Here is a 15,460-nt window from a genome sequence, read left to right as displayed (position 1 = left end):
GCCAGTTGCCTAAATCAGGGATGCCTGTTTGTCGTGATGTTAGCTTATTCTCCCAGCTGACTACAGCTGGGAGACCAGGCAAAGATGGGAAAGATTAACCACACTGAGAGGTGCTCATACAGGAACTGATTGGCAAGGTGCTTCAAGTCCCAGCTCAGAGCCTGTTGGGAATACAGCACTAGCTGACTGAGGATGTGAAACTTTCCCTTGAGCAAGGACAGTGCAGAGGACGCTGGCACAGAGGTAGACAGCATGCTATCTCCCTTCAGAGCTCCATCAATTTTTCTGGGTGCTGTAAACAGCTTCAACTCTCCTCTGCCATCATGTTTTCCTTATGTGAGACACCCTGGGCTTCTCTGGCGACATTCTGTCCTTGGGTTATTTTCACTTCCCCACGCTTAGAATCTGTCTTATGGAAGGACAGTGCAGTGGGGGTAAAAGAGTCACAGCCTTTGGACTCAGCCTTGGTTCTATTGCTAATGCCAGCAGGGACTTTTATGCATTTATTGATCATTCCAAGCTTTTGTTTTCCACTTTTGAGATGAGTACAGTCATGACAAACACAGCATTACTGAGAGAGTTGGATGAGGTACAAAGGGCTTATTCATTGAATCAAAACACCAGCAACAAGACATATACTCACAAAATGATGTTATTCCTTCCTTCTTGTCTTATAGATCCTGTTTTATATTTCTGGACACACACACACACACACACGTCTCTGGATCAACCCTAGCCCTTTGAAAGTACCTGGACTGAGTTTCTGTGCAGCCCTGGGAACATAGTGCCCCTCAGGCATTACTGAACAAAATTTTTCTACCCTCAGCCTTGAGCTGTTGCTGTCCCTACTTCCTTGGATCTGATAGCCAAAGCCAGCCCATTGTTTGCATTTTAGTCATCCATACAGTAGGTGATTCATCAAAATTTTTGCATTGGATCTTATGGATGTTCTCAGATATCTTCACTGGTACCTTGACAGGAAGAGAGGCCTCTTCTGGGCTTGAGGAGAAAGATGTGGATGAAGATATATATTTTTTTCAAATGAGTTGACAGAGAACATTGGCCAAGAAAGGCACATCCTTGGGCACCCCAGCTGGGAACCAGAAGGACCAGGTCAGACTTGAGAGACAGACACAGAGTGGAACTACCTCATAATTGACCCAAAGCATAGGAAATACTGTCCTCGATTATATATATATATATATATATATATATATATATATATATATTATATAATATATTTATACCTACAAATAAATATATAATATATATAAAACAAATATATTTTTATATATAGCTATTATATTTATATATTATTTATATTTATTTATATTTTATATTATACATTATATATGATTTGTATTTATTTATTTATATATATATATATATATATATATATATATATATATATATAGAGAGAGAGAGAGAGAGAGAGAGAGAGAAAGAGAGAAAGAGAGAAAGGAATTTTTTTTTTCATTCCAGGAGAGATGGCTCCCTCATCCCCATTTAGCAATGCTGAGGCAGAAAGACAGGTAGTCAGGCTGAGAAACACTTTGTGACTAAAATTCAAGACATTGGGTCATTCTAAGGTGCTGGCATCACTCGAATTGTGGTCATCTGTAGGGTGTGTGTGTGGGGGCTGGTGTTTGTGGCTGAGAATGGCTGTTAGGAGTCTTCTGCTTCTCCCTCCTAATTATATTTCACAAAGACCCTTGAGCTGTGTCTTCTTGGGTTATCCCAGAGGACACCTGTGGACAACTCATGTATAGCTCTAGGCTTCCAGTGTGTCTTTGCTATAAGGTTGTTCTTTCTGCCCATGGAGGCTTAACCTCCCACAGAGTAGGCAGTTGTTTCCATCCTCAGCATGGAAGGGAGCAGCCAGTAGCTCAGATGGCCACTGATGGGTCAATTCTGAAGTAGTTCCACTCTGTTCTTTGAGTGTCTCCTGTGCGAGGAGATCCAGTGTCCGCAGTGACCGCACACTTAGCATGTCCTTTGGCTACTTTCCCCCATTCCTCCTCTATGCCTACCCTACAACATAAATCAGCTGGATCCAAATCCTTGTGTGAGAGTCCGGTTCTGTGGGGAAATGTGTGCATCTCTCCAGGCTCTTCTGGCTCAAGGGAGTTTTATATCATTATGTGTACATCTGTTATGTGAAGTATTCTCTGGGGACACATTATGGAGTTCTTTATAGTTTCATTGTGGAGGCCATACTTCTCCTGGAATGAAAAAACATTCCTTTCTCTCTCTATATGTATCTATATAAATTATCTATCTATCTATCTATCTATCTATCTATCTATCTATCTATCTATAAATAATATATAACTATATAAATAAACTTATAAATAAATACAAATAATATGTGATGTATAATATAAAATATAAATAAATATAAATAATATACAAATATATATTTGTATATATATATATACAAATATATATATAGATATCTATCTATCTATAAATTATAATTGAGGATAGTATTTCCTATGCTTTACTTTTTAGTGAAAAAGGTTAAAACCCCATTTTTTTTTAAAAAAAGAAAAGGGATATGACAGGTCACATTTTTTAAGGGTCTCTATTGCCACATATGAAGTATTCACTTTAGATGTATGTGCCTGCATGCGTGTGTGTGTGTGTGTGTGTGTGTGCGCGTGCGTGTGTGTTCACATGATGGAGGAATGTAGTTCTCATGGATGGGGAAGGTGTTGGAAGTCACTGTCAGTAGACCATTGTGTTCTGTGCTGATATGGGGTTCCTTCTTTCCTTTCCATATGGTAACAGATGTCAACATTTCTTTCAAACAGGGAGTGATATTGGAAAATGAAGACTGTCCAGGTATTAGGAAAGGAAGAATATATAATAATGAAATCACAACACATAAAAAACCCATCGATTAGGGCTGGAGAGATGGCTCAGTGGTTAAGAGCACTGACTGCTCTTCCAAAGGTTTTGAGTTCAATTCCCAGCAACCACATGGTGGTCACAACCATCTGCAATGTGATCTGACCCCCTCTTCTGGTGTAGTACAACTACAGTGTATTCATATACATAAAAATAAATAACTCAAGATTTTTATTAGATATTTTATTTATTTACAATACAAATGTCATCCCCTTTCCCCATTTCCCCTCCCTAGGACCCCTATCCCATCTCCCTCCTCCTTTATGCTTTTATACCATTTTGATTACATGCTTGTATTATGGTCAGTTCTAGGTTGAGGGTCTAGCAATACAATAGATGAAAATAATCAAGGAATAAGCAAGACAATAAATACAAATAGTCAAAGAAAAAGCAAGGCGTTAAACCCAACTATGTGAACACTCCCATGATCACTGTTTCTAAGGGCTTATCAGGATGACCAAAGTATCTGAGCCCACTTTCCTGTCCTAGCCCAAGGTCATTTTCATGTTTGAAGCCTACTTCCTTGTTCTAGCCTAAAATTTAGTTTCTTGTCTGAAATTACTTCTTTGATCTAGCCTAATTAATTGGATATAACCAACATTAAAAATATGCATTGGGGAAGACAGTGTTAAGGAAAAAGATGAAGTTACAGAGTAGGAGAAATACTGCAGAGTAGATTAGTGGGAGTCACATAGCCAACAAAAGATTATATCTAGACTACATAAAAATGTCCTTTTCCCTTTGTTTAAAGGCAGGGTTTCTCTGTGTAGCCCTGGCTATCCTGGAACTCCATCTGTCCAGGCTGGCCTCAAACTCAGTCAAACTCAGAGTTCCGCCCCACATCACTGCCTCCTGAGTGCTGAAATTAAAGGCGTGCACCACCACCAGGGAAATATATGAATTTTATTCAAAGCTCAGAAAATATACATTTTAGTTTAAAGATAGACAAAAGACTTTGCAATATTTTCCAAGGAAAATATTTGGAGGACAAAGCAACACAAGGTGCTCAATATGATGAATCATTAGGAAAAAGCACATCAAATCCAAAAAGGAATAAAAATACTTGATAAACAGGATGGCTAAGATAAACATTGCAAAAATATCAAGTGCCAACCAGGATAGAGAGCAGGTAGAACTCTTGTATGTTTTTGATAAGCGTAAAGAGTGCTTCAAGGACACTGGAAGAGGTTTTTTTTTTTTTTTGTTTGCTTGTTTGTTTGTTTGTTTGTTTTTTTGACAATTTCTTAGGCAGTTAAGCATCCTCTTACTCCATCACTCAACAACCTCACAACTTCATATTTACCCTGGAAAAGTCATTTGTGTTCACACAAACCCTGTGCCTGAAGATGTATTTCTTACAGCTCTAGTTACAATCAACCCACACTAGAACAACTAAAATGTCTTCAGCAGGTAACATATTGACTAGGCACCCCCACCCAGTGCAATGCTACTCACTCAGAAAAAAAGAGCATAGTTTTATGGAACTTGGAGAAACTGCAAAGATTTTATGACTAGTTCAAGAAGGCTCTTTGGCTTGGACGATCCGTTATTCTTGCTGGCCTGTCAGTCTAGCTGAACAGGCAAGCACTAGTGAGAGATATTGTCTCAAAAAAATAAGGTGGGTGTGACTTGATGAAGACACCTAACAATAACCTTTGACCTCTACATGCACACACCTACACGTGAAATCACACCCACACACATATGCAATCATGTATACCCATTTGCAATCACACATACACACCTACCCACCCACATGTGCACTCACACCCATTACCCACACCCATATGTACAATCACACTTCCACACCCACACATCCACAGATGCAATCACACACCCATGTGCAATCACACATACACACCCACACACCCATATGCATGATTACACATGCACATGTACAATCACACACATGTGCAATCATACATACCCATGTGCTATCACACACATACGTTCAATCATACACTCGTATGCAATCACACATATACACCCACATCCACATGTGCAATCATGCATGCACATATGAAATTACACACATGCAATCATACACATATGTACAATCACATCCACACCTACACCCATGTGCAATCACACATACACACACACACACACACACACACACACACACATGAAAAACAGTGTCAAATGTTTACATACTGTATGGTTCTAGTCACACAGAAAAAACTTAAAGTTTAGGAAATAAGGCACAGTGGAGGGTAAAGAGAGGGAATTCTTTGGGGGTGACAAGACAGCTGAGTTCTGATTATGACGGTAGCTGTATCAATCTATACATGTGTCAACATTCATAGAATGCTACATCAAATCATCAATTTCATTTATGATACTTTAAAAGCTGCTTCTCATTAGAAGTGAGGTTGTAGTTGCCTCATTCTGAAATCCTGCAGAGCTGCCCTGTCTAATACAGTAAGTAGTACAAGACACTTATGCCTGATCTGTGCCAGCTGAGACTCAGCTTACATGCAGTGTACACACCAGATTTTAAATTTGAAGGCTTAGGGTGAGAAGGTGAATGTAAAATATCTCAGCAATAATGTGGAGTGTTGGTCACATGTGGAAATGATACTATTTTGAATATAATGGGCTCAATAAGACATGACTGAAGTTAATTTTATTCTTTTCTTTCTCCTTAGCACATGGTTACAAGAAAATTGTGATTGCAATATACAGCTTGTCTTATATTTTTGTTGAATGGTGAGGCTTAAGTTGCTACCCATCAGGGAGGAATGGGAAGTTCTAGAATATTCTTTCTGCAGGGCACCATCAGATGTATCATTGATGGTATTCAGGATTCAACAAGGGGCATCCAGACCTGTGTCTGGAGGTTGCTCACTTTCTCCTGCTCTGTCTAGGGAGGTGAAAGCACTTTATACACACCTTATTTACCATTTGGTTGGCTTTCTGCCAGGCAACACAGGGGTAGCAGGCATAGCAGTGAGTCGCTGTGAGATGGGCGAGGATGGAAGCTGGGTGAGTGAGGGTGCTGGATTCACTCAGACTTGGATTAGAGTTTCATTTACAGGGATCTGAATTTGAGTGCTACTTCAGTCAGCTCTGGGTCTTTCTTAACCCCAGGTTTTAATATGCGAAATGAAATGGGTTCTCAGTCTATCTATCTATCTATCTATCTATCTATCTATCTATCTATCTATCATCTATCTATCTATCTATCTATCTATCTATCTATCTATCTATCTATCTATCTATCTTATTGAGTGTTTTGTCCCTAGAACAAACAGGAAAGAAGTGAAGCATCCACTAAGCCTTTAGGAAATACTTTTGCTATTTCTATTGCCAAAGTTGCCATCTATGGTATTTGCTCCCCTACCCAGGGCTCAGCCTCTCCTCCCTCCTTCCCTGTTCTACCACCTTCTCCCCTCCCCTCTCCTCCTCTTCTCTCCTCCCCTCTCCCCTCTTCTGCTCTCTTCTCCTCCTCTCCTCCCCTCTCCTCCTTCTCTCCTTCCTTCTTTCCTCTCGCCTTTCTATTCTCTCTATTCTCCTGTCTCCTTCTTTTGTCTCCCTTCCACTCTCTCTCACTCTACAGGCATCCTGCCTAACTCTTCTCCCTGATTCAGCATGGAGAAATGCCAAGGCAAGCATTCACACAAAGCATGAAGCTGCCTGTCAGCAAACACCCACTCCTGTGTCCTCCCCCCTCCCCCCTCGCCTGTGTATCAGAGACTTGCCTGGACTCCTCATGTGTCTGAGATGAGCCTGGACTCCATGTAAGGCTCTGAGCCATGTTTAGCTCCCTAGCCTGACTCATACAGGGCTGCATGAAAACTTCAGAGCCGTGTTCCCTATTGGCGCCATTCGGAGGTCGGAATCTCCCCTAAAAGGCAACCAACAGCCCTCCAACCACCAACAGAGGTTGTGGCAATTTTCCTGGATCAAAGTCACGAAAGCCTAGGCTTCCAGCATTGAGTCCATGCAAAGGCTGCCCTTTCTGTCCATTCTCCTCTGCCGTTAGCTCTGATGTGCTTTTATTAAATAATTCTTGTTGCTTGCTTCCTGCAGCTCAGCGTCGGCATCAAATGCTAGGTAGGTGCAGAGAAAATGAATACTTTTCCAGACTTAACAGCTCCATAAGTTTTCATCAAAGGAATCTATTAAGTGCTTGTCTGGGCATGGTGCTCTATGAGGCTCTGCAGAAGAGATGTTAACCAGACGAGAGTGCCTCTCAGCGCTTATTCATAATGGTGGCCACGGTAGCTACCTGGTAGGGTTACCTTGATGACCAGGAGGACTTTTAAAGGAACAAGTTCCTGTCATATGCTAAGTTCAGAGGGCCTAGGTTTAAAGACCTCAGAAGCAGGCCAAGGGCACGATTTCCAGCCATCTGAAGCTGCTTTTTCAGAGGCATGGCAGTGTGGCCTGGTGGACAAGCATGTGCATTTCGGAACTGAGCAGTCTGTTTGCAGCTGAGCTCTTCTGTATAGGGTCGTCTTGGGTGAACAACATATCAAGGCCTCAGTTTCTCATTTAATGATCCATCTTACAATATCTATTTCACAGAGAGTATTATACCCACCATTCATTGATCTCTTCATGTGAGCCAGGTCACAGGAGCTTTGAGTTGAATTAGTAACAGTACCACAAAGCAACATTGGTCTTCCGTTTCCCTTCCCATAATAAGGAAATTGAGGCTTAGAGAGGATGGCAGATATGCCCATGTTGAAGCAGAATATGTAGGAAAGAAAATTGAATTCCAACAATCTGCCTGTACCGAGACTCTTCCCAAGCCTGTTCTCAGAGACAGGGACAGGGGATGGAGTCCTGGAGGTGGGGTGTAGGCTGCAGGGATGCCTCCTCTTGGAAGCCAGGGAAATGACTACAGGCAAGACTATATGAGCTCAAACCTGTAACCCCTGAGTGTGTTCCACCATCCTAACACGGCTACATGTACAAGAAGACTCCAGACTCAAGCTAAGACTCAAGCTAAGTTCTTCTTTTGTGGAGATACAATCCAGAGTCTCTCTCTCCCTCCCTCCCCCTCTCTTTCTTGTCTTCTTTGCTTTCTTATTTTAAAATAATATATATATATATATATATATATATATATATATATATATATATATATGCATGTGTGCATGTATGTGTGCATGTGTGTTACGTGTGTGGTATGTGCATGTGAATACAGATTCCCACAGAAGCCAGAAGAGGCGTCAGATCTCCTGTCTGACTTATAGGTAGTTGTTAGCAGCCTGGTATGGGCGCTGTGAACTAATTTCCCATCTTCTTCAAGAGCTCTAGTGCTCTTAACCACCGAGCCATCTCTTCAGAACTTCTTTTGTTTTCTTGAGAAAAGCTCTTACCATATAACCCAGGCTAGCAGAGACATCTCAACCCTCCTTCCCCACCTCTCATTGTTGGAATGACAGGTATGTGCCACTATGCCCAACTTTTCCTAACTGAGAAGTAGTCGCTCACTTTTGTGTGGGTCTTTTCATGTATACAATCCTATATCACTTAACCACAGTGGGAAGTCACAAGAACTTCTTTGCTAAGCAGTGTTGTGGTGTGAACATTCTGAAACAGGCTCACAAAACCTGGACGGGAAGATCTAACATACGCGATATCCATAACTTTTATTCTATTATTTCTTGGCTGGAAGCTGGCTGGCAGGTTTTGAATATTCTAAACAATTGTAGAAAGTATTTGTGTGTTAAAACAGACACAAGCATAGAAAAGATACATTTATAATACAGGGGACTTTTCAGCCTTTTTATAGCCTCATGGGATCATTGCCATATGTGTGTCATGGAAGGCAATGTCACCCTGTGTCACAAGATTTCTACATTAGGAATGGCATCTGCATACGGATGTGCATTGAAAACTGGCACCAGTTTAACCCTAGTGATTCAGGGAAATGAGTGTCCAGACAGCTTTATAGTCTTTGTTATAATCTTTATAGTCTTTGTTATGGCCACAATAAGGTCACCTGAGTTTATAGACCTCCTCCAAGGCCAGTGTGGGAGAATCACTTGTCCTTAGGAGGCTGGCAGTGCTGGGACTAGGATGTTCCAATAAGGATTCCAGGTACTTGGGTTTCCTATGACTCTGTAGACATTTGACAGTGGGAAAATTACTTAATTTTTTAAAACTAGTTTGGTTGTCTTTAAAATATGTACTTAATCCACATAGGGGTTTTAAGTAATAATATGAAACCTTTCAGCCTGAAGTCTGGTATGTACTGTCTCTTACTAGATATTGACCATTGTTATAATATATCTATATTATATTATATATTCTTATAGAATATAATACTATATTATAATATTATATGTATTATATTATATAATATATCTTATAGAATATGTCTAATACAAGAAAAATAGCCAACTTTGATATTTGCCATGTACTCATAAGGTCTATGTATGCTTTAACTTATTTAAAACCTTGACAGTTTTGTGTGGCAAGTGCTATTATAGTCACTGTATGGGTGATAACATTGAGGCCTGGAAGGGCTTATAGATGTGGGCACTGTGGGTCCAGGGTCTGAGCTCCACCTAACAATCAAAGCTTAACTGCATTGCAACATACATAGTGTCCTGCAGCTGGGAGCTGTGTCTGTCATCATTGAGGACACATAGTTTTCTCTTAAGATCTCAAATATTAGATTGATATTGGTTGCCTGGGGCATCATAATGGGATGGTTTCCAAGCCAAAGCTTGGACTCAGGGAGCAAAGAATGATGTGATTAATTAGTGATACTTGCCATGGGCAAGAGAGTTGCCATTGTCAGCACAATATATTCAGTAACCCTGTCCTATGACATGCCTAGAGGAGCACAGTGGATTTAGTCCATTTATTAACAGAGAAAGAAAATCACAAGCAAAAAGCAAAGCTATTGTTTGCTTCCACCATCTTCCAGTATGTGTCCTATTTTAAAGCCATGTCAGGGTTATGGCAGGATGCACCCCTTGTTCAGTTAGCTTTCCTTTCTGGAGATTAATGTTGAATGAATATCTATCTATCTATCTATCTATCTATCTATCTATCTATCTATCTATCTATCTATCTGTTATCTATCTATCTATCTATTACCTATCTATTATCTATCTATTATCTATCTATCTATTATCTATCTATCTATCTATCTATCTATCTATCTATCTATCTATCTATCTCCTAACTAAAATCCCTCTGGAAGACACGCATTTAATTGTTAAACAGTAAAGTATCCATGGCAGCAAATGTTCAATTTATCCCTCCTGCACTGCTGTCACGGCTGGTGATGCAGAAGGAAGCTGAGGTGGGTGTAGGGAGTGTCACAACCATGGTAGTAAGAAGAGGATTTTAACTGAAGAGTTTCCTGTCAGCTGACCCAGGGAAGTTGGCCGCTGGAGGACTCAGCTGTAGCATGCCCTGCTGGTGGAATTTCCTTTAGGAAAATGTTGAGAGGATTTTCTCTGGATAGGGAAGTTCTTAGATTTTGTTTTTCCCACTGCCAGCCTCCCTTCTTGACTTTTCACCTTCTGTGTCCCTCTCTTTCCATCTTCACACTCTTCATTCTTTCTCAGATTTTGCTGGCAATAATTCTAAATTTGTTCTATAATTGGGAGTAGAAAAGACAACTAGAGTCCTAGAATCTGGATGATAAATCAGTGTCCTGGTCTAGGCCAGCCGGAACCAATAGCTTGGGGCTATTAACCCCTTCCCCCAGCTGAGAAAGCTGTGGTGAACTTTGCTTAAAAGTGCTGGGATCAATTAGTGATGCCTGCTCTGGGTGTGGGTAGGAGACAGGCTTCTGTTGACTCTTGTCTAGGTGGAAGGTTCATCCTTTTCTCACACCTTTGGTTTGGGTGAATGGGTTCAGGAATCACTTCCAGTTTGAATCCTATGCTTTATTTATTTATTTATTTTTTTATGTGAATCCTGGATGTGTCACAGACTATGTGTCCCAGGGCTGTTTTCTGGCTGAATGAAACGTGAATTAAAATAATCTTTATGAAGTGGTTGTAAATATTGCAGGCAAGATGTTTGTGTATTAGATCACTCATCCTATAAGTGCTTGTTGAGTTCTGTATGTGTGCTGGGATAGCATATGGAGCTGGGGGGGGGGGTATAGTGGAGAATAATACGGATATGGTCCACTCAGAGCCCAGAGTCTGGTGGGGCATGTGCATTCACTTTCTGTCGTTATAGAGGCTTTAAAGAACACCTTTCCCTCTTTTTCTGCCTGACTAAGTTGATATATTAGTGTTCTCATTGCTGTGACCAGATACTTGATGAGAGTTCACATAAGGGAGGGTGTTTAACTCCAGTTAGCGGCTCAGAAAGCATGAGGATAGCAGTGTGAGGGAACCCATCACACTGTGCCTGCACCCGAGAAACAGAAAGAAATGGAAGCTGGCTCTCAACACACTTTATCCCTTTCCCCTCGCTATTCAGCCAGCTCACGGGATGCTGTTGTTGATAGCTAGCGAGACTCTTCACTCTTTTAGCTAAGTCTTCCTGGAAATATCCTTATAGACAAACCCAGGGGTGTGTTTCTATGGTGATTTCAAATCCAATCAAGTTGACAACGATGATTAACTGCTATGACTTGTTTCCTACTAAGAGTGTGAGAAGGTTGCAGGCAAGAAGCCTACTGATCTGTGTTCTCATTTGAAAGTTTGCCTGGAGGAAGGTTGGCTTTGAACCTCATTTAGCTTGCTGACAGAATTCTCTTTCTTACAATGGCATGACTGTGGCCCTGAATTCACTCTTAGGTTCTTGAAGGTAGGTGGAATCCCTGCCACCCAGCTCTCCCTGACAGCTCTATGCTGTATGGACTTCTGCAGTATACTTATTTGTTTTGTCTAGCTGGCGTCGAGGGCCTATCTTCCTTGTCTGTCAAAATAATATATGAAAGAGTATAAGTATTGAGGGTGACACTCCCTCACCTTGTTGATTGAAAGCAGGTCACAGGCCTTGCTCATTCTCAAGTGGAAGTGACTGGGCAACACCCGAACCATCACTGGAGTCACTTTAGGGTCTCCCCCACAGGATGAATTGACAAGCAAACATAAAACTATCGTAAATTGCCATGATCGGAAAGACTTAGAGACAAGGAAAATGTGTGTTGGGGTTGCATGAGCAGTCTTGAGAATACTAGAGAGATTGTCCTAGAGAAAATAACGTGTACAAAGAAACCCTTAGGATGGGCATAATTAGATCCTATCCAGATGTTAGTCTTTGTTCTTTTTATTACCATATGGCATTCGAAACGAGAGAAAAAATTCATTAGATAAAGACTTTCCATTCCTGACCACGGTGGTATTCCTATACCTGCTATGGAGATGTCCCTTTAAAGTCATCTTCTGGTCTTGGGTTTGGGAGTAGAGACAAAAACCAAGCCTGTGGAAGTGTTGGTGTCTTGAGAGTGGAAGTGTAGGGATGTCTCTGTCAAGTCAGCGTTGGTTTGTATCGTGTGCTCCTTTGAGGGAGGGAAGCTAGAGGTGGCTGTTGGATAGAGTGGGGAATCCTCCATCTGCTTCAGATGGAGCCTGTGGTTGAATATATAGGCTCCCTTCCCTGTGTGGATGTTTAGGAGCAATAATAGTTATCACTCAAGGTCATGTTGCAATTTGTTGAGATTTTAATAGGAGCTATTTGCAGTTGCTAGGAATATCATGTCATGTTTTGAGCATCTGCTGTGTAACAGGCACTTGTTCAACCCCAAGTACTTGAATTTTTTTTTCTCGTCACCTAACAGCTTTAGATGGGCTGGCAGAGAAAGGTTGTTTTCCTCTTTCCTCACTGCCTAGTCAGTTCTTTGTCTCACACTCTCTACCTTGTCCCTTAAAGCAGCTGTTCTCAACCTGTGGGTCACGACCCTCTTGGGGAGTCGCATATCAGATATCCTGCATTACAACTCATAATAGTAGCAAAACTACAGTGGTGAAGTAGTAGTGAACTAATTTCATGGTTGGGGGGTCACTACAACATGAAGAACTGTCTTAAAAGGTTCCAGCATTGGGAAGGTTGAGGACCACTGCCTTATAAGAAACCTGCCACAGCTGTGGTAGTACATAGCATCGGTACCTCTTTGACGGTTAACATCAATTGACAAGATGTCGTCTTACCCAGGAGACAAATCTCTTGGCATATCCGTGAGAGATTTTCTGTTTCTTAGGGTAGACAGCATGGTTCCATGGCTGAGATCCTGGACTAACATTTTTCTTTGTTTCCTGATAGCAGATGAAACACAATCAGGTGCCTGGGGCTTCTGCCTTTCCTGCCGTAATGGACTATACCTTCGAACTGTGAGCCAAATTCAACCCTTCCTTCCCTGGGCTGCTTTTGTCTGGAATTTTGTCATTGCAATGAGAAAAGTAGCTAAGGCAACCACATGTTTCAGTGCTACACTTTCTACCATCTTCTCTCATCTGCTCGTGTGAACCACAGCGTTTGGTGACACTCTCATCTGCTCTCCTCTGCACTTTACCACATGATCTTTCCTCCAGCCAACCTGACAGCATTCAGTTCCATCTCTTCCCAGACTCAGTGCCTCCTACTCTCTGCATCACATAGCTGGTGCCTCTCATATTGGATGGCCCAGCCCAGTCGGAAGATTGTTTCCTTTATAACCCTGGTCTTAAGTGTCTTCTCTGCCTCTCATCATTGAATTAAGAAATTTAAACTTTATTATAAAAAGTTGCAAATCAACCAGTTAAGTAAGTAAATAAACAATAAACAATAAAAAAGAAACAATAATAAAATCTCACACCAAAATTTACCAAACCCAAAGACTACACACTCAATAAACTCCTACAATTTTCCTCACTCACTATTATTGTCTACATTTCCAGTGTCCTGACCTCAATACTGTTGACTGGAGTGACCCACAATCCAGTGACCTTATTGCTTTCCACAGAACCTTTTTTTTTTTCTGTTTGAGTCTTTGTACCCTTCTGGTCTGCCTAGTTTCATGATCCTTTGGTACAACCACTCTCTTGCATGCACCCTCAGCAGATTTCACTTCCTGGTAGGTGGTGGCAGACACTCCAGCTATTGTTATAGCCAGATCTCAGCTGTCTCCTCCTCTCTAGTCCTGAGCTGCATGTGTCTGGGGGAACACAAATGAACAGTGCTGTGTGACACGTGTGGGTCCCCCCTGACTTGCAGGCACATACTTGTCTTGTCTAGTCTATCTTCCACAGTCATTTGTAGCCCTACCTTACCTTCCCATACCGCTAATATCCTCCACCAATTGACCAATTTGACTTCTAATTTAGGAGACAGAAAAGACTCTGAGATGCTCTCAGGACTTCCAAGTCCCTACCTTTGGGCACACACTCAGCTTTCTCTGGCTGTTACTCTCCTCTAACTTTCCTTGTACCCCTTTTGGGACGGAACTCTTTTTCCTGGTGGTAAATCTCATCCTCTCCCTCCTAGCCATCAGAGCATTACTGAGTCTTTGTTTATCCTGTAAACAGTGATTAGTGGCTCCTTCTCATCAGCAGACACACAAGGTTTCACTTGTCATTCTTGGGTCTTCGTGTTTCTGGTTCAAGTAAACTTGCGACCGTTCCAGGAAGCATCCACATTGCTTATCATTCCTTAAAGGAGTTTTATTCTTGCACAAATAGAGCTTTGTTATCCTATTGGGAATTTTAAATTTTCCTCACTTTCAGTTTAATTTCATTTTTATTTTCAGATTTACTAGGATATATATATATATATATATATATATATGCATATATATATGTGTGTGTGTGTACATGTATATGACTGCATGGATGCATGTGTATGATGTGTGTACATGGTACTGGAGGATGCCAGACTATCCCCTGGGACTGAAGTTAGAGAGAGGTGTGAGCTGTCATGTAGGTTCTGGGAATCAAATCCAAATCCTCTGCAGGAGCAATAAAGTCTCTCAATCTCTGAGCATCTCTGGGGCCTCAGTTACATTTTATTTTCCTTCATCGTTCTGACCATCACTTGAGAAGCTCCACACCTGTCTTGTTTTTCATTTGCTGCCATGGTGGTGTGGTCTTTTCACTTTTCTCCATCGCTGTGTTCTTAGCATACAGAGTAGTGCCAGACACGTAATTAGCCTGCAATGAATGCTCACCGAGAAAAAAAAAATACCCCATGGCTTCTCTTTCCCAACATGCCTCCTGGTTTATTGCAGCAGCATGGTTTTCCTTACCAAAAGGAGCAGCCAGTCAGAATGGCACTACTTACACCTCTTCCTGCGAATCTTCAGAGCAATGCCTCTTCAAATCTAATGTGCACCGGGAGCGTCAGAGGATCTTGTTGAAACACAAGTGACAGTTCAAGAGGTCTCTTGTGGCTCTGCATATTTAAGAAGCTCCTAACTGTTGATACACATGCAAAGGATGTAGCCCACACCTGGATAAGGCGGTCTAGTGTGCTCATATTAGATCTCACTCCTCTTTTAAATGGAGCATAAATATTTACACAGCACATTTACATATTTACAGTATAAATATGGCTCCGAGTTCAAGCAATCCTGGGGTAAGCGTCTCTTTAGCCACAGGTTACATACAACGTTTGCACAGACAGTTCCATCCATCTTGATGCA

The sequence above is a fragment of the Arvicanthis niloticus genome, chromosome 13 (assembly GCF_011762505.2).
Source record: "Arvicanthis niloticus isolate mArvNil1 chromosome 13, mArvNil1.pat.X, whole genome shotgun sequence".
Lineage (NCBI taxonomy): Eukaryota > Metazoa > Chordata > Mammalia > Rodentia > Muridae > Arvicanthis > Arvicanthis niloticus.
Note: the sequence above shows the minus strand (reverse complement) of the source record.